The sequence below is a fragment of the Oryctolagus cuniculus genome, chromosome 10 (genome assembly GCF_964237555.1).
Source record: "Oryctolagus cuniculus chromosome 10, mOryCun1.1, whole genome shotgun sequence".
Taxonomy (NCBI): Eukaryota; Metazoa; Chordata; class Mammalia; order Lagomorpha; family Leporidae; genus Oryctolagus; species Oryctolagus cuniculus.
In genome coordinates, this window is record NC_091441.1 from 108,069,744 (window position 1) to 108,088,093 (window position 18,350).

The following is an 18,350-nucleotide window of genomic DNA, read 5'->3' on the forward strand; positions in this document are numbered from 1 at the left end:
TTAGATCTCTTAAGCTTCATTTATTCACAGAATTTACCTTTGACTAACACCTCGCCTGCCCCTCTTAAGGCTACCAACACCTATTAAGCGCACAGCACATTTTCAGCATTGCTTTCCCTATTAGAAGACATTAAAAAAAAAAAAAAGCTGAAGTTTTATGATTCCCCACCCTTAAGAAACTTAGCAACCATGGCACTTTTCTTCACAGGAATCCCAGGAGGTGACAGTCTTTTGAGGAATGACAAATAATGAAAGGTAAAAACATCATTGTGAAAACTAGGTGGAAACCCAGAGAAATCCTCAAGATCAGAAAAGAGACTAAGGTTGTGCCTAGGCTGTAACTGTCTCTCTGCCATGCATGGACGCATGTGGACATGCCCAGAAGGTACGGGGCAGAGACTGAAACAAGGGGCTGGTGGTCTCCAACTAAAGGGTTTGTTAAGGAGATAACACATTTCCTCCCGAGAACTCTAAAATCAACTATGCTCTAACTGCCCTTCATATTCCAAGCCCCCAGCATGGCCCTTATTATTCCAGCTCTGTGGTTTCCCAAGGGCTAGGAGTACACCTGTTCTTTTTAAACTTGTTATTTTGGAATAACAGAAAAGAAACACTGCAGGAACATAGAAAGAGCCCTGTTACATTCTTCTCCTGGCTTCACCAAGTGTTAGCATTTTGACACTACCATTTTCTCTGTATGTGACATCTACACACCTGCATTTTTTAACTAAATGCTTCAGTGGGAATATCCCCCAAACAAGGGTATTCTCTTACATAACCTGTACTGTAATCACAATCAAGACATTTAACACTGACATAATAGTATTACCTTAGTAAGTCCATTCTACAAGCTCACTAGTTGCTTTAGTAGTGTTCCATAGAGCATTTTTGGTTTCTTGGTCTAAGGTCTGACGCAAGCTCACGCCTTCCATTTCATTAAGTGCCTTTATTTGCCTTTGATCAGGCCAGATCTTTCACAGAATGCCCTTCAGTCTGTGAGGGTCTGATGTTGCCTTGGGAATAGGTTAAGAATTTTGGAGAAACACCATAGAAGTGGTGTTTTCGCCTCAGAGAACACATGATCGGTTAGGCCCTGTGCCTGCGACGTTAACCTTGTCTGCTTGGTTAGGATGCCTGCCAGTGCTAGAGTTACTGTTCTTCCGTTTGCAACTAGTAGGTCCTTTGTGGAAAGAGACTTTGAGACCATGCACATACCCCACTCCCTGTTAAACTCTCAGGGGCGCTGCTCTGGAAGAAGTTCTCCTAAAGATGCAAAACTGAAGAATGTCTGCGTTGCTGGCTGAGGAGACGTGAATTCTGCTTTTCACCGGTTTCCTGTGTCGGGGCGGTGTGGTTAGTGCAAGCAGGGAGGGAAGAGGGGGCGTTTGGAAGCTGTAGACCAGGAGCTCACTGTCATGCAACCAGCACCAGGGCTAGCGGGGGCGGAGCTACAGGAGCTCCCAGCAGCAAACTCAGCGCCGGCAGGGGCGGGGGGGGGGGGGCAGGCACTGGGGAGAGTTTTAGACGGCAGAGCAGGCCTCAGGCTCACGAACTAGGGTTCTGCACATTCACCCCTGCAAGCTTGCTTTTATCATCCCTTTCTTGTGACAGTGTGAGGTCTCAGCTCACTTGGGGACGCTGGTACACTTGCACACATCCTCAAAGGTCCCTGTGAGGATGGATGGAGGAGTCGCACCATGTTCTTCTGCCTAGGGAGTGCCTGGGCTAAGCATCTCTCATCTCTACAGGGAAGAGGACAAATCTGCAGTTTTCCAAACTGGGATATTCCGGGAATCAAAGAGTGTTAGGGATGGAGAGTGCAAAGAGTTAATCTTAGCTTTCATAACCTTTAGGAGGTCAGGGTCATTACCAAAAAAAAGAAAATACAGGCCAAACTCATTGAAACAGACAGAGGTAAAAGCCCTGAACAAAACTGGAACACACTGAACCAATCAGCATTCAAAAATGTGCATCTTGATCAGTTTGGCTTTATCTCAGGAATGAAAGATTAACTTCATTAGAAAAATCTATCATTCTAATTCACCATGTTAGAAGGTTAGTGGGAAAATACCAGACGATTACAAGATCGTCTTCACTGATGCAGGAAAATTTTGATAGAATTCAGCATGCATGTGGAACGAGTGAAACTCTCCAGTTCTTGGACTGTAAGTTCATGCAGCCACTTTGGAAAATCACGTATTATCTACTGCAGAGGAACATCTGCACAGCCTATGGCTTATCAGTTCTGCTCTGAAGTGCATATCCAACACAAATACATACATTTCACAAAAGACATTGCAGCTCCATTCATCATCGGCTCCTGGAAACCATCCAAACGTCCATCAATGGCAGGATAAATAAATGGATTCTGGGATACTCACACAACACTGTACATGACAGCAATGAGAATGAATGACCTACAACCATGCAAAACAGGATGAAGGAATCCCACATACTATAGAAGATACAGAAGAACCTATAGACAAAATATTCAAGTAGCAAGAACATTTATTAGGGTTATTGAGTGAGTGGTGGCCATGCAGTCTAGTGGTTAAAACACCAGTGATGTCCATGTCCCCCATCAGTGTTCCTGGGTTCAGTCCTGGGCTCTGACTCCGGACTCCAGCTTCCTGTTAACACAGATTCTGAGAAGCAGCAGTGAGGACTCAAGTGACTGGATTCCTGTCACCCACGTGGGAGCCTGGGATAGACTCCTGGATCCCAGCTCTGGCCCTGGCCCTGGCCATTACAGGCATCTGGGAAGTGACCCAGTGGATCAGAGCTCTAGCTGGATCTCTCTCTCCCCCCAACTCCAAGAAAAAACTTACAGAAAATATTGCTGAATGAAAATGTCATGATATGCAAATGTTCACTTGGTTAGGTTGTATTTCTATAGAACAAACATTTAAAATGTAATTTTTAAAAATAAGATTTATTTTATAATTGCATCAACAAATATGAAGTATCCAGGTATTAACATAATAAAAATGAGCAAGAACTTTCTATAGAGGAAACTGTACAACTTTATATGTACATGATGTCATGTTCACGTTTTCAAGGAATAACCATCAGTTGTCTGTGCCAACAGAGCACCAGCAAACATGGCGTATATTCCTAAAACGCTGTGGACCTTCTGTAAAAAGTGTGGCAAGCACCAACCCTGTAATCTAACACAGTGCGGTGAGTGTTTATCTCTGGTGCATACACACACACACACACATATCCTTCCTTCCTTCCTCCTGCACACAGCTCAAAGCAACCACAATCCATCAAGCGGGGCCAGTTCTAAGCTCTGTACAAGGGTAGTGGTATCTGCACCTGGACAGTGGTTAGCATGGAAGGTGCTTTTATCAGCAGGCATCTCACGTACTAGCAGGAGGTACAGAGGTGCAAATGGGAAATGGTACTAGTCCACGGTTTATTTTTTTTTCAGTACATAATTAGATTGACCATAATGCTTTGTTCACATAGGTATTAATCCTTCAACCACATTTATCTCTCATAAACAAGTAACAATTATGATTCTTAGACATTCTGAATCGGCATTTATCAATCCTATCAGTTTGTAGAATCACAGAGCAGTTTTTAAAATATCCCCACTGCAGATCAATAAAATGCAACTGCCCCGAGTTTTCTGCAAATACCACCCCCCACCATGATTCTAGTGCCCAGCTAAGATTGAGAACCCCTGTTCTTTTCTGAATCTTGGCTACTATCATAAGGTCTGTGGCCCAAAGTATTTTATCTCCTAGGGACTTGTTAGATAAGCAGAATCCTGTGCCCCAGACCTGAAGAGCCAGACCCTGCAGTTTTCAGGGGACCTAGGTCATTGCATATGTATAGCATCCTTGGAGCCCTGGGCTATTGCCTTGTGAAGAAGAACTCCTGGCTACCCATCACAGTACTCTCAACAACCCTACAGAGTCCACCTTTTCTCAGAGATGATGTTCAAGTTACTTAACAAATAGATGCTGGCCAGAGACAACCAGGATGGCAGCACCTCTGTGCTCTGACCAAATGTCAACACTGGATTTGCTACGCATGTGCCGGTCCTTGGTGCCCCCTCCCCCTCTCTTGGATGCAGACCCCAGTAGCTGCTGGGGATCTTTGGGTGCCAAATAATCACACCCCTCCTCTCTTCAAGTTCTGGGCAAGGTGAGAAACTCGTACAGAATCTAAAGAGTGCTGCTTGAGCACATTGCGAAAAGCTGGAACACAGGCCACGGAGCTACTGACTGAGTGCACTCTACAGGGTTCTAGCAGAAAATGACTGCTTTCCTGACCACTGTCCCCTCAAATGGCACCGTGAGCTCCGCCAGCTCATTCTTCCCTACATACATGACTTCTCAGGCAGACCCATCCCACTCTGTGTCACACTCGGCTGTTGACACTCCTTTTCTCTAGTCTTTTATTGGCATTAAAAAGTGTAGGTGTGGCACCATAGTTAAGATGCTGCTTAGGACATCTGCATCCCACATCAGAACCATGGGTTGGAGTCCTGGCTCCACTCTCCATTCCAGCTCCCTGCTGAGGTCCTTGCTGGGAGGCAGTGGCCAACGGTTCAAGTGCTTGGGTTCATGGCACCCACCTGGGAGACCTGGACTGAATTTCAGGCTCCTGGCTTCAGCCTAGCCCAGCATCGGCTGTTGTGGGCATGTGGGGAGTGAACCAGCCAATAGAAAATCGATCCCTCTCTCTATATCTCTCTCCTCTCCCTCTCCTCCCCCTCTCTTCCTTTCAACTAGGTAAAAAATATTAACAGTTTTTAGAAAAAGCCCAGGGGCTGGCTTTATGGCAAAATAGGTTAAGCCACAACCTACAACACCAGCATCCCATATGAGTACCAGTTCAATTCCCAGCTGCATCTTATTTTTTTTTAAAAGATTTACTTTTGAAAGTAATTACACACAGAGGAAGATATGTATTTATATATATATGAAGATATACATACATATCTAGATAGATAGATAGAGAGAGAGAGAGAGGTGTTCCATTTACTGGTTCACTCCCCAAATGGCTACAGTGGGGCCAGGCTGAAGCCGGGACCCAGGGGCTTCATCCAGGTCTCCCACGTAGGTGGCAGGGCCCAAGTACCTGGGCCATCTTCTGCTGCTTTCCTAGGTGCATTAGTAGGGAGCTGGAGTGGAAGTGGAGCAGCCAGGATTCGAACCAGCGCCCATGTGGGATGCATGCGTCACAGGTGGCGGCTTTACCCGCTATGCCACAGCACTGATCCCCAGCTCTGCCTCTTCTGAAACAAAAAGGAAAGAAAAAATCTTGTATGCAGTATGAGAGACATCATACCTTACCAATGGAAAAAGAATAGCAGATTTCTCATTAAAACCATAGGGACCAGAAAAAAGTGGCATGTTTTTCAAGTGCTGAAATCAAGACATTTTTAAATGAAGGAAAATTAGGAGAATTTGTCATAGCAGACCTACTCTAAAAGAATGGCGAAAGCAAATACTCTAAAAAGAAAGGGAAATATAAAGACAGAAACTCGAGGCATTAAGAAGGAGGAAAGAAAAAGAGATAATGTAAAAATATGGATAAAAACATTTTTCTCCCCTCTTGAATTTCCTAAGATGTTTGCTCACTGAAACAAGATTACAACATCCTTGGACGTGGTTCTAAATGTACACAGAAGAACTGTGTAAGGCAATAATAAGCAGGGAAAGGGAGACAAAGGTCCTACCCCTCACTGGACAGGTAAAATGCTGATAGCACGAGACTATGATGTTATAGCTAGGAGGGTACTTCAAAAAGTTCATGGGAAATGGAGTTAAAACATACATTTATTTTGGCGTAAAATTTTTTTTTGAAATACACATAGTTTTTTATAATACACATTTTCCATGGAATTTCTGAAGATCCCTCATTTAACTCCATGTGAATCTATGGTTAGTTAAAATAAAAATAACAAATACACCAATATAAGTCTGTTTGCTCTATACCAGTTATACCTGTTATATCACTTTTTATTTCTATTGATTTGAATATGCCAGTGTGGAAGCATTTTCAAATAGATATCATTTTGTTTTATTTCTTCTTACTTACCCCCTTGCCCAGTTTTCTACTTAGCTACCTTTTTCTTATTGATATGTAAGAACTCTTTATATATGAGTGCAATGGACATTACTACCCAGTACATGTTATTCATATGGCTCTAAGATGACAGCTACCTTTCAAATTCTATTAATCAAATTTTTAAAAATCTGAGCAGGTGAGCTTTGAGCAGGCCATCCTAAACACAGCTGATGCAAGATGCAAGCAATGCCTCGAGCGCCTTACCCAGGTTCGCTCACTCTGAATCAATAGAAGGTCAGTAACCGAGCCCCCAGCTGAACTCCCAGCCCACTTTATACTAGTTAACTATTATACTACATTATCTTCCATGCCACATATGCTACCCGTATGTGTATATATATACATATATATGTGTGTGTGTGTGTAATCTGCATATGATCAACACCATTCTTAAAAATGATACCGCTGAGGGGCCCGCACTGTGGCATACTGAGCTAAGCCTCTGCCTTTGGCAGTATCCCAGTGGGCGCCAGTTCATGTCCCAGCCACTCCTCTTCCAACCTATATCTCTGCTTATGGCCTGGGAAGGCAGTGGAGGATGGCCCAGATGCTTGTGCCCCTGGGAGTCCTGGGAGAAGTTCCTGGCTTCAGATCAGCCAAGCTCCAGCCGTTGCGGCCATTTGGGTAGTGAACCAGTGGATGGAAGATCTCTCTGTCTCTCCCTTTTTCTGTCTGTATCTCTGTCTCTCATACGAATTAAAAAAATCTTTTAAAAAAAATGACACTGTTCATAGCTAATATACTGGCCATTCCAGATAGGTATACTACATTCGCCATAACATACACTGTCGCATGTAATCTTCATTAAAATTTTAAGAAGATATTGATGTAACAAGGACATAAGCCTCAGCCATTCTAGCTCATGGCCCAAAAGACAGATAAAATCAGAATATAGCCCTTGCACTGAAATCTCAACTCAGTCTTAGACCCCATCATTCTCCACCCCACACCCTGCATTCTTCTCCAGGTTTGGAAGCCAGCAGCCAAACTTGAAGAACCTGTCCAAGAAGCTTACCTCTGCCTACTGCGCCCCACCGCTAGCCCACCTAAGATACAGAGAAGCCCAGCCCCTGGGCTCTGGGCCTCTGCCACGGGTTCAGTCTGTGTGCACGCAGGCAGTTGGTCGACCTCTGTAGTTTACTTTCTTTGATGCTTTAATTCTGCCTGGCTGCGAGTTTGTATTCTGTCTCCTTCCTGTTCTGCGTCCTTTATCTGACAGATATTAACATTCTGTTAATGAGAACGCAGAAGCTTTAGTAAAGCAGTTACGTGTCTGTGGTCAAGAAAATCTGTAAATAAATGGTGCGATCAGCTCAAACCCAGCTTCCCCTGCGGTAAACTCAATGGGAAAGTTCCGTTTCCAGGAGCCCTGGAGGACCTGCTGCCGACCAGAGCCCTCACCCCAACCAAGCCTCTCACAGCTGTCAAACCCCAGCGCTGTGAACCAGAACACTACGCCCGCTCTCCGCTATGGAGTGAGTGCTCCATCTCTGGCCATGGGAACTGCCAGAGGCGGAGGACTCCGGAGGGAGAAGAGGACCACAAAGTCCTCCACATGAGCAGGAAGGATCCAGAAGCCTCTGGGGTCACAAATACTAGCACCTCCCCAAGAATGAGTCAGAGTTCAGGGAGAGCACCAAACGGGTTTAATTCAGATAAACATCAGAACAGAGACAAAAACGGCTCTCTGACCTATGCAACTCGCAAAGGTTAGTTCTTATGCTTTGTCTGGGCGGGGATGTGGGCAGGAGTAGTGTGCTGGGGATTTCTACATTTTATTAATTTTTATTTCAATTAATTTTAATTTTTATTATTTATTTATATTTTTTCTAAGTAATGTATGCATAAAATGAAACAGTGCTAATTTTTTTTTTTTTAATAGCTGTCCCATGTCATCAACTGCTACACTATTCCTATACTCCAGAAAATATCACTGATAATACTTAGCCGGTGTTTCCCCTCTGGAATGTACCATCAAAATTTTTTCTTTTTTTTTTTTTAATTTATTTATTTGACAGATAGAGTTAGACAATGAGAGAGAGAGAGAGAAACAGAGAGAAAGGTCTTCCTTCTGTTGGTTCACCCCCAAAATGGCCACAACGGCCGGAGCTACGCCGATCCGAGGCCAGGAGCCAGGTACTTCCTCCTGGTCTCCCACGCGGGTTCAGGGGCCCAAGCACTTGGGCTATCCTCCACTGCCGTCCTGGGCCACAGCAGAGAGCTGGACTGGAAGAGGAGCAACTAGGATTAGAACCCAGCGCCCATATGCGATGCCGGTGCCACAGGCACAGGATTAACCAAGTGAGCCACGGCACTGGCCCCACCATCAAAATTTCTAAACAGTATGCTTTTTTTGTTTGTTTGTTTGTTTGAAAGGCAGAGTTACAGAGAGGCAGAGGGGGAGAGTTTTCCATCCGCTGGTTCACTCTCCACATGGCTGCAATGGCCAAAACTGGGCCAGTTTGAAGCCAAGAACCAGGAGCTTCTTCCAGTTCTCCTACACGGGTGCAGGGGCCCAAGTATTTGAGTCATCTTCTACTGCTTTCTCAGGCCATAACGGAGAGCTGGATGGGAGGTGGAGAAGCCAGGACTCGAACCGGCACCCATATGGGACGCCAGCACTGCAAGCGGTGGCTTTACCCGCTACGCTACAAGGCCGGCCCCAGGGGGGCTACCTTTCAAGTGCCCTGCTCTCACGGAGCTCACCTCTCCTCCAACCTGTGTCCTGGGGCACCACCAACTTGGGGCCAATTCTGCTTCACTTGTTTGCCCGAGTGTTTGGACTGGGGCTCCACAGATTGTGTAAATCCCAACTCCTGTTAACACTCATGGATCCAGGTTTGGAGTTGGGGAAATTTTTTTGTGTGTCTTTTCCCTGAGGTCAAGGCCAATGCAGGTGTCACACAACTCCCCTCTGTGCGGGTGTGGTTCTCGGCTCACCCACTGAAAGCCTGCCCTTTAGGTGGACTGCTCTGTATGGATCTTGGACAGAACTCTCAACCCACCCAACTTCTATCTTGCAGCTGCACCCCCTATGAAGACCAGACTCCCTGCCCTAGGTTCACAGAGGGCACAGGGCCAATGGGAGCTTCCAGGCCTCCGTTCCTCTCCTGGTTTGCATTCCAGGCTGAGAAATCCATTCCCTGCCCTCCAGAACAACCATTCATTTTATAAGATGTTGAAAATAGTCAGAGGTCGAGGCTAGCGCTGTGACGCAGCGCGTTAACGCCCTGGCCTGAACCACCAGCATCCCATATGGGTGCCGTTCTAGTCCTGGCTGCTCCTCTTCCAATCCAGCTCTCTGCTATGGCCTGGGAAAGCAGTAAACATGGCCCAAGTCTGTGGGTCCCTGCACCCACGTGGGAGACCCTTAAAAAGCTCCTGGCTCCTAGCTTCGGATCTGCGCAGCTCTGGCCATTGTGGCCAATTGGGGAGTGAACCAGCAGATGAAAGACCTCTCTCTCTCTCTCTCTCTCTGCCTCTCCTCTCTCTGTGTAACTCTGACTTTCAAATAAATAAATTAAAAAATCTTTAAAAAAGAAAATAGTCAGAGGCATTGTCCTAACAGTTAATCAGACACTGCTCGGGATGCCTGCCTCACACACATGGGAGAGCCTGGTTCCAAGTCCCAGTTCCACTCCCAGTTCCAACGCGCACCCTGGGAGGCGGCAGGTGATGGTTCAAGTGCTTGAGTCTCTGCCACCCACATGGAAGACCCAGACTGGGTTCCTGGCCCAAGCCCCAGCTGTTGCCCACTTTTGAGGGATGAACCAACGAACAGGAACTTCTTGTTGGTCCATCTCTCTCTGCCTTTCAAATCAATTAATTAAAAATAATTATTCAACATGTTCAGTGTTCTGTACCATGGTCTGAGCCATGGTCTCCCATTCCTCCCAGAATATGGCATTGATGTGTCTGCCAGAGACATCGGAATGGAATCTCTAGAATTCAAGGATGTGCACCAGACCCACGCATCCAGCTCAGTATTCCCCATGGTTTATCTACAAGTGACTTTTTAAATCTACCGAAATGGGAATTTGGCAAGCACACCCATGGCATAAGGCTGCAGACATTCTAGAGGAGGACACAGTCTCACTGTGCAGAGCGGAAAACTGAGGCACAGCACAGAGATCCTGCGTGGGCATTCGCCCCCAGGGGGACTCTGGGCCAGTAGCTTCTTCTCCCAAGCTGGTGACCTGCCCTGCAACCAAGGTGTGGCAGTGTGGCTCCCTCTAGGGTTGTGATGCACTGAGGATGAGACCTACCACGTGCCCAGCCCAGAACAGGTGCAGGCAGGTAGGACTTGTCCCCGAACTACAAGAAATCACCAACAAACCCTGCAGAGGGCTTACTGCTGGCCCCTGGGACACAGCCATGAGGAGACAGATGTGACCCCTGTCCCATGGTGGCATCATCTTGGTGGGGAAGATGGACATTAAACACACACCGATGCACAGGAAGGTGTTAGCACACGTCGTCAGTCCCACAGGGAAGAAACACTGGACTGAGAGGTTTGATGGGGCAGGGGACTGACTCCTATTTAGAGGGTCATGGGCGATCTATGTAAAGGACAGCTTAACCACCCGGAGAGCTAGCCAAGGGAAGGGGAAGAGAAGCGGCAGGGGGCCCTGGCTTCAGCCCGGTCCAAGCCAGCCAGTGCATGCATTTGTGCATTTGTCTCTGTCTCTCTGCCTCTCGAACAAATCATTTTCAATAAATAAATAAAGCACACTACTCCTCTGCTTCCCTGTCATCAGCCACAGGAACTTTTCAGTTCTCCCATCTGGGGCGGGGGCGGGGGGCAGACCTTAATTGTCATTTGTCCCCAACCACACATCTGACCACCTCCAGGCTCCGCCGCATAGTGGGACAAGCCGGCCTGTCTTGCGAGTCGTCTCCAAGGAGCGCCTTGCTTCCAGGACAGATGCTGCCTGCCTTCCTGATAAAGCCGCTGTGGGGTGAAAACCTCGGACATTAAACCGCCCCTAGTCAAGGACCGTCTGTATATGCCACAAGCAAATCCACTGGGACCCCGTGCTCGAGCTCAGAGCTGCCCAAGATACGGATTTTGCAAACAGAGATATGTATAATTAAATACTGAAAAATAATTTTTAATTAAAACCTAACACATCCAAAATACTATGATCTCCACATGTAATTAACATCCAATGGTTAATGAGGTATTTTACAGTGTTTTGCGTACTGTGCCTTTAAAAACCTGGTGCGTGTTTTACACTTCCATCACGTGTTTTACACTTCTACCGCGCTTCCCTGTATTTCCATGGCTCATCAGCCACATGCACGAAGCAGACGACTACCATCTCGGCCAGTGCAACTCCAGACACTGTAACATTCCAGCTGTTACTCCCAGGAGAGAGCCATCTACTGGCACAGGGAACACACACAGGGAAGCAGCTGGAACTTACTGCAACTCTGTGCGGGATTCCAGCCAGGCTCGGTCCCGGGCTGGCCCGGAGCTTGGCCTCACCCCGAGTTCGCTCTCACACACAGTGGGTGCACACCCTCCCCAGGGGCCTCAAGTAATCTTTCCAACTTTGCTTTTTTCCTGTCTTCAGAATTGGCTCTAACCGGCCTACTTTTTCTGTTTCCACCTGGATCATTGCCTGCAGATGGTGAAGCACTGGTAGACAGACGCCACGCCTCAGGGTCATGTGCTGAGTGAGAGCCAGACGGCCACGCCAGGCCCGGAGCTTTTCCCTCGGGGTCCTCACCTGCAAAATGGGGCACTGCTAGTGTTGCTGGAGAATTGAACAAGGTAACAAAGAGCGAGCACTGACGCCCGGCACATGGCAGGCATTTACCATCAGTGGCCGCTACTCTGTCTGACCTGTTACTGTCCCCGGGCCTCTGTTTTCTTGGTTTTAAAGTGGAGACAGGCCTACTACAGCCGGCATACGAGGTTGCGTGAGGCTTTAGAGAGATGCTGTATGAGAATACACCTGTAAAACTGGGGCATCCTTGATAATTTAAAAACAATTCCCCAGTGCAGCGGGAGAGCTGACTGTGAAACGTTATTAAGCTTTTAGTTAGGGGCCCCAGCCTGTGGTGCTGGCACCCCATATGGGCGCCGGTTCAAGTCCCAGCTGCTCCACTTCCGATCCAGCTCTCTGCTATGGCCTGGGAAAGCCGTCAAAGATGGCCCAAGTCCTTGGGCCCCTGCACCCGCGTGGGAGACCTGGAAAGAGCTCCTGGCTTCAGATCAGCCCAGCTCCAGCCATTGCTGCCACTTCGGGAGTGAACCAGTGGATGGAAGACCTCTCTCTCTTTCTTTCTCTCTGCCTCTCTGTAACTCTGCCTTTCAAATAAATAAATAAATCTAAAAAACAAAACAAAAAAACCTCAGTGAGTGCGCCGGCGTTGCAGTTTGGTTAAGCTGCTATCTGCAACACCAGCATCCCATATGAGCGTCAGCAAGTCCCAGCTGCTCCACTTCCCATCCAGATCCCCGCCCATGTGCCTGGGAAAGCAGCAGAGGATGGCCTAAGTGCTTGGGTCCCTGCACCCACATGGGAGACCTGGATGGAGATCCAGGCTCCTGGCATCAGTCTGGAGAGCAAACTGGCAGATGGAACATTCCCCCTATCCTCCCCGCAGCCCTGTAACTCTGCCTTTCAAATAAATAAAAAAATCTTAAAAAAAAAAAAACCACTTCACAGTGGGAAGACGACTCTGGAAGACAAGGGGCTCCATCCCTGGACCAGATCTCAAAGCCCAGTGATGAACACTCTTCCTGCTTCAATTCCAACTGCATCCCTGTTCTCTAATCTCCAGCGCAGACAGAATGTCCACCCAGCTCGCAGGCTGACGGGCGGAGGGTTAATGAGTCCCTGACTCAGGGTGGGTGCTCAGCCCCTGGCACTTGCTCTTGGAGGTCTGCGTCTGGGGCAGCAGTTCATGTAATAACCATAAGAGGGAGCCCTAGGGGTTCCCTCGGGGAAATGGTTCATGGCCCACTCCTCCCAGGGCTTCTGCTGTTCCACACTCAGTTTTTCTCAGGGCCAGGAGCAAAAAGTCCTCTGGGCAGTGGCCCTGCACTGTGGATCTGTGTGCCCTAAAGGCACCTGCTCTGGGTTCAGCAGCCCCTGGAGAAGCAGCCCTGGCATGCTGGTGAGTTTCAGACCTGGGTGGCCCTCCCTGCCAGCCTAACAGCCCGAGTGACTCCTCCTCACACCTGTTTCCTCACCTGAAGGGAGAGCTGACAACGAGGACTCCGGACGCCCGTAACCAAGGGTGCTTCGTAAACCATGGCTTGAGTGGCCACCCGTGCATCAGAACTGGCCCCGTGCTCGTTCCCATTGGTGGGTGGTACCACCTGCGATTTCCTAGGTAGGAAAATAAGTGTAGACTTGCCTTCCGGCTGCGAGGCTGTGGGGTTCCCACCCATCAGCAAGGTCACACAAGGACACACTGCGAACCCAGTGCACAGCGCACAGCAGACACACCTGACCGATGTGAGCCTGGTTGCTCCTGTACAAGGGATGACTCCAGCCTGCTTCCAGCCTCCATCTCCCAGACGATGGACCCTGAGGCAGCCACTCACATGCTGCCCCTGCTCCTTGAAAGCACCTGAGCCAGAGCTGAGTCAGCCTCCTGGATCCGTCCTGAAGCTCGCCCTGCACTAAGCCCAGATCCCTAAGGCGGATCTCCCAGGGTGCCTTTGGCCACACTTGCTGCAGCGAGCCAAACAAACCTCAGCTTCCCCATGTGCCTCATGGCCTCCAGCCCAGGGACTAAGAAAAAGAATTCTCCCCTGGATGATACCTACCTTGCTGTCCCAGTCAGTTTGGGCTGCCAGAACCAAACACCATAGTTGAGTGACTTCAGCAACAGTGCGTGTTTCCTGCAGTATTTCTTCTTGGCTGAAAGTCCAAGATCAAGGTGTCAGTGGGTTTGGTTTCTTGTGAGACCTCTCCCCTTGGTTTGCAGATGGCCACCTCTTCCTGAGTCCCCACGGGATCCTTCTCTACGCGTGCACACCCCTGCTCTCTCTTACAAGGACAGCAGCCCATTGGATAAGGACCCCACTCATTTAACCTCACTTACCTTTTTTTTTTAAAGATTTATTTTATTTATTTGAAAGACAGAGTTACAGAGCGAGGTAGAGACAGAGAGAGAGGTATTCCATCCACAGGTTCACTCCCCAAAGTGGCCGCAATGGCCGGAGCTGCGTTGATCTGAAGCCAGGAGATAGGAGGTTCCTCTGGGTCTCCCACATGGGTGCAGGGGCCCAAAGACTTGGGCCATCTTCTATTGCTTTCCCAGGCCATAGCAGAGAGTTGGATTGGAAGGGGAGCAGCTGGGACTCGAACCGGTGCCCATATGAGATGCCAGCACAGCTTTAATCCACTGTACCACAGCGCTGGCCCCATTAACCTCACTTAACCTTAATTACATCCTTAAAGGCTCTATTTCCAAACACTCTCATGTAGGGAGTTAGGACTTAAGCATGTGGAATGGGGAGGGACATTTTTCAGTCCATAACAGCTGGGTTTTCATTTTCTTCTTCTTCTTTTTTAAAGATGTATTTACTTATTTGAGAGCTAGAGTTACCAACAGAGAGGGAGAGATCGAGGTAAAGATCTTCCATCCACTGGTTCACTCCCCAAATGGCTGCAATGGCCAGAGCTGGGCCAAACTGAGGCCAGGAGCCAAGAGCTTCCTCTGGGTCTCCCATGTGGGTGCAGGGGCCCAAGCACTTGGGCCATCTTCTACTGCTTTCTCAGGCACACTAGCAGGGATCTGGTTAGGAAGTAGAGCAGCTGGGACACGAACCGGTGCCCATATAGGATGCCAGTGCCACAGCTGGAGGCTTAGCCCACTATGCCACAGTGCCAGCCTCTTCATTTTCTTCTTCTTCTTCTTTTTTTTTTTTTAAGAATGATTTATTTTAAGGCCGGCGCCGTGGCTCAATAGGCTGATCCTCCACCTTGCGGCGCCGGCACACCGGGTTCTAGTCCCGGTCGGGGCGCCGGATTCTGTCCCGGTTGCCCCTCTTCCAGGCCAGCTCTCTGCTGTGGCCCGGGAGTGCAGTGGAGGATGGCCCAAGTCCTTGGGCCCTGCACCCCATGGGAGACCAGGATAAGTACCTGGCTCCTGCCATCGGATCAGCGCGGTGCGCCGGCTGCAGCGGCGGCCATTGGAGGGTGAACCAATGGCAAAGGAAGCCCTTTCTCTCTGTCTCTCTCTCTCACTGTCCACTCTGCCTGTCAAAAATAAAATAAAATAAAATAAAATAAAATAAAATAAAATAAAATAAAAACAAAAAAAACAAGAATGATTTATTTTATTTGAAAGTCAGAGTTACATAGAGAGAAGGAGAGGCAGAGAGAGAGTCCTTCATTTTCTTCTAAGCGTAGTACAAAGGCCATTCAGGAGCAGAGAGTGAGAAGACTGCCCAAAAGGTAGACTTGGGAAAGGTCACCAAGTCCAGGAATCCTTGCCCGGGAGCGGTGTGGGAACAGGACCACAAATGTTGAGCAGAGTTTTACTGGGACACTGCCTATCAGCAAACCCCAGAGAGCCCAGGAGAAGGGGCTGCTTTTGGGTGAGTGAAGTCCCTTCACCTACCTTTCATGGAGCACAGTCCCTCTCCTGGCATGTCCTACTGTTGTGCCTGAGTGAGTGGGGACAGAGGAGCGCCACCCACTGAGAAATTTTGGAGTCCTTTATTGCCAGCTATCGAGAGCGGGCTCATGTCCTAAAGAACTGGACTCTGAAGCCCAAAGTAACAGGGTTTAAAAAGGCAAAAACCACAAGGATGGAGGGGGAATACATGGTTACCAGCGTCAACCTGACCCAAGGCCTTTGGGAAACTAATATCAATTATAATCTTGACAATAGCAATTATAATCTTAACCTAAAACATATGTGAAATTACTATCAATTTCAACCTTGACAACACCAATTGCAATCTTAATAGTTCTGATTACAATCTTGACATTATTCTGGGTATCGGCCTAAATCATATGTGGGACATAGACAAATTAATCTTTTTTTAAAAGATTTATTTATTTATTTGAGGGCACAGTTACAGAGAGGCAGAGAGAGAGAGATCTTCCATCTGCTGTTTCACTCTCCAAATGGCTGCAGGGCTGGGCCAGGCCAAAGCCAGGAGCCAGGAGCTTCTTCCTGATCTCCCACATGGGTGCAGAGGCCCAAGCACTTGGGCCGTCCTCCTCTGCTTTCCCAGGCACATTAGCAGAGAGTTGGATAGGAAGTAGAGCAGCTGGGACTTGAACTGGTGCTCCATATGGGATGCTGGCACGGCAGGCAGTGGCTTTACCAGCTACACCACAGCACCAGCCCGGCAGAGTTGTTTTATAACATGATCTTTCCATTAACTGTTTTTTGAAGACTCCTACTAGCCTGCCCAGGGCCACACAACTTGAGAGCAGCAGGTCAGAATTCGAGCCAGGACACTGACCGTAGATCATAGTGAGTCTGCCGGTTCATCACAAAACTACACTAAACACCAGTCTGCTGCCCCGGCCCCCGCCACACACACGCACACACAGCTCCGTCCTAGGAAATGCAGCTGCCACAGATGTTTCTGTCAGCAAAGCCACGTGCTTTGAGCCAAGTCCATGAACCAGAGGTGAGTCCTGAAGCCAGACTGTCCACTAGAGGCAGGGGCCACATCTTCTGGGTGTACAGCTGTATGCTCCTGACTGCGGGGGTGACGGGGAGAAGCAGAGGGACCAGGAGAGGGAGACAGAGCTCCCTGCACAGAGGCAAGGCAGGGCAAGCCAGGACCTTTCTGCCACCTCCAGTTCCCACAGCCGTCTCTTCTCGCAGCCAGAAGAGTGCAAGCCAAACCGAGAATGTCAGGGTTAAGAGAAGAGATCCAGCCTGTTCATTTCTGTACCCCTGCAGCCAGCCCTGAGCACAAGGCAGGGCACTTAACAGGGGCTCATGAGTGAACAAATGGGCGAGATTGGTGGTTCATGGCACAAGTGCGAAAGTGCAGTGCCTACGCTGCTGGTTACCAACAGCCATGAGGCACACGATGACATCGTCTGAGTTAAAGAGGCTTTTTTTTTTTTTTTTTTTTTTTTTGACAGGCAGAGTGGATAGTGAGAGAGAGAGACAAAGAGAAAGGTCTTCCTTTTTGCCGTTGGTTCACCCTCCAATGGCCGCTGCAGCCGGCGCATTGCGCTGATCCGAAGGCAGGAGCCAGGTACTTCTCCTGGTCTCCCATGGGGTGCAGGGCCCAAGGACTTGGGCCATCCTCCACTGCACTCCCGGGCCACAGCAGAGAGCTGGCCTGGAAGAGGGGCAACCAGGACAGAATCCGGCGCCCCGACCGGGACTAGAACCCGGTGTGCCGGTGCCACAAGGCGGAGGATTAGCCTATTGAACTGCGGCGCCGGCCTTTTTTTTTTTTGCTTCCATTTATAATGAGACTTTAGGACTTCTGCCTCAATGTCTTGAGATCTGAAAACAATCCAACCCACATGAGGCTCCCGGAGAAAGACAGATGTGTTTTTTGTGTAGGAATCACAGATGGATTTCATTTACTTTATAAACACACACCAACCATCACACACACGCACATGTAGGCACTGGAATATGACAACACGTCTTCTAATTAAAAGCTTAAATTATTCCCCATGGCGAGTGTATTAATCTGTTTTCTGTTGCTGTAACAAGACTCCTGACCCCGGGTACTGTACAAAGAGAGGAGGTTTATTTAGCCCACAGTTCTGAAGTCAGAAAGTCCAAGACTGGGTGGACTCATGGGTTTGGCTCCTGGCGAGGGCTCCCTAGGCTGCATCTCAATGTGGCAGATGGCACCACGGCAAACGCATGTGCACGAGGGAGAGATCGCAAGGCAAGACAGGAGGTCAGGGACCAGGAAGGGATCAGTTTCGCTCTTTTTCTAACAACCCAGTATCGTGGGAGCCAACAGAGATCCCTTGAGAGTTACTTAGTCTTTTTGGAGGATGATGGCCCCACCACCCCAGTCACCTCCCAGGAGAACTGGCCTCTTAAACATTCCACCATCTCTTAACATCAACACCCTGGGGACACAGCTTCCACCACATGAATCCTTGGGGGTCAGCCTCAGGCCTTAGCGGAGAGATGCCACAACCCAGGAAGTAAAGACATGCTGCCCATTGTATGATTTCAACCACTGACTTCTTAATGGAACCCCAAAATACACTTAAGCTATGGGGTACGTACTGGCTGCCAGGAACTAGATCTTTTATCCTGTTTATTACACAAGTGAACTTGACATTGCA

The 18,350-nt window shown here is 48.5% G+C and overlaps 1 long non-coding RNA gene across 6 annotated transcripts in view; it reads right to left on the bottom strand.

The window, feature by feature from the left end:
* Window positions 1-18,350, bottom strand: part of LOC103349152 (uncharacterized) — a 26,871-nt gene continuing 8,521 nt past the window's right edge. For 4 of the 6 annotated variants that reach the window (XR_011379602.1, XR_011379601.1, XR_011379605.1 and 1 more), the window contains 2 exons: window positions 13,874-13,967; window positions 2,917-13,430 (listed from right to left, as the gene is read on the bottom strand). This is a non-coding gene — a long non-coding RNA (uncharacterized lncRNA). Of the gene's footprint in view, window positions 2,321-2,916; window positions 13,431-13,873; window positions 13,968-18,350 lie in introns of those variants that run through there. The other 2 variants (XR_011379606.1, XR_011379603.1) reach the window with 2 other exon arrangements.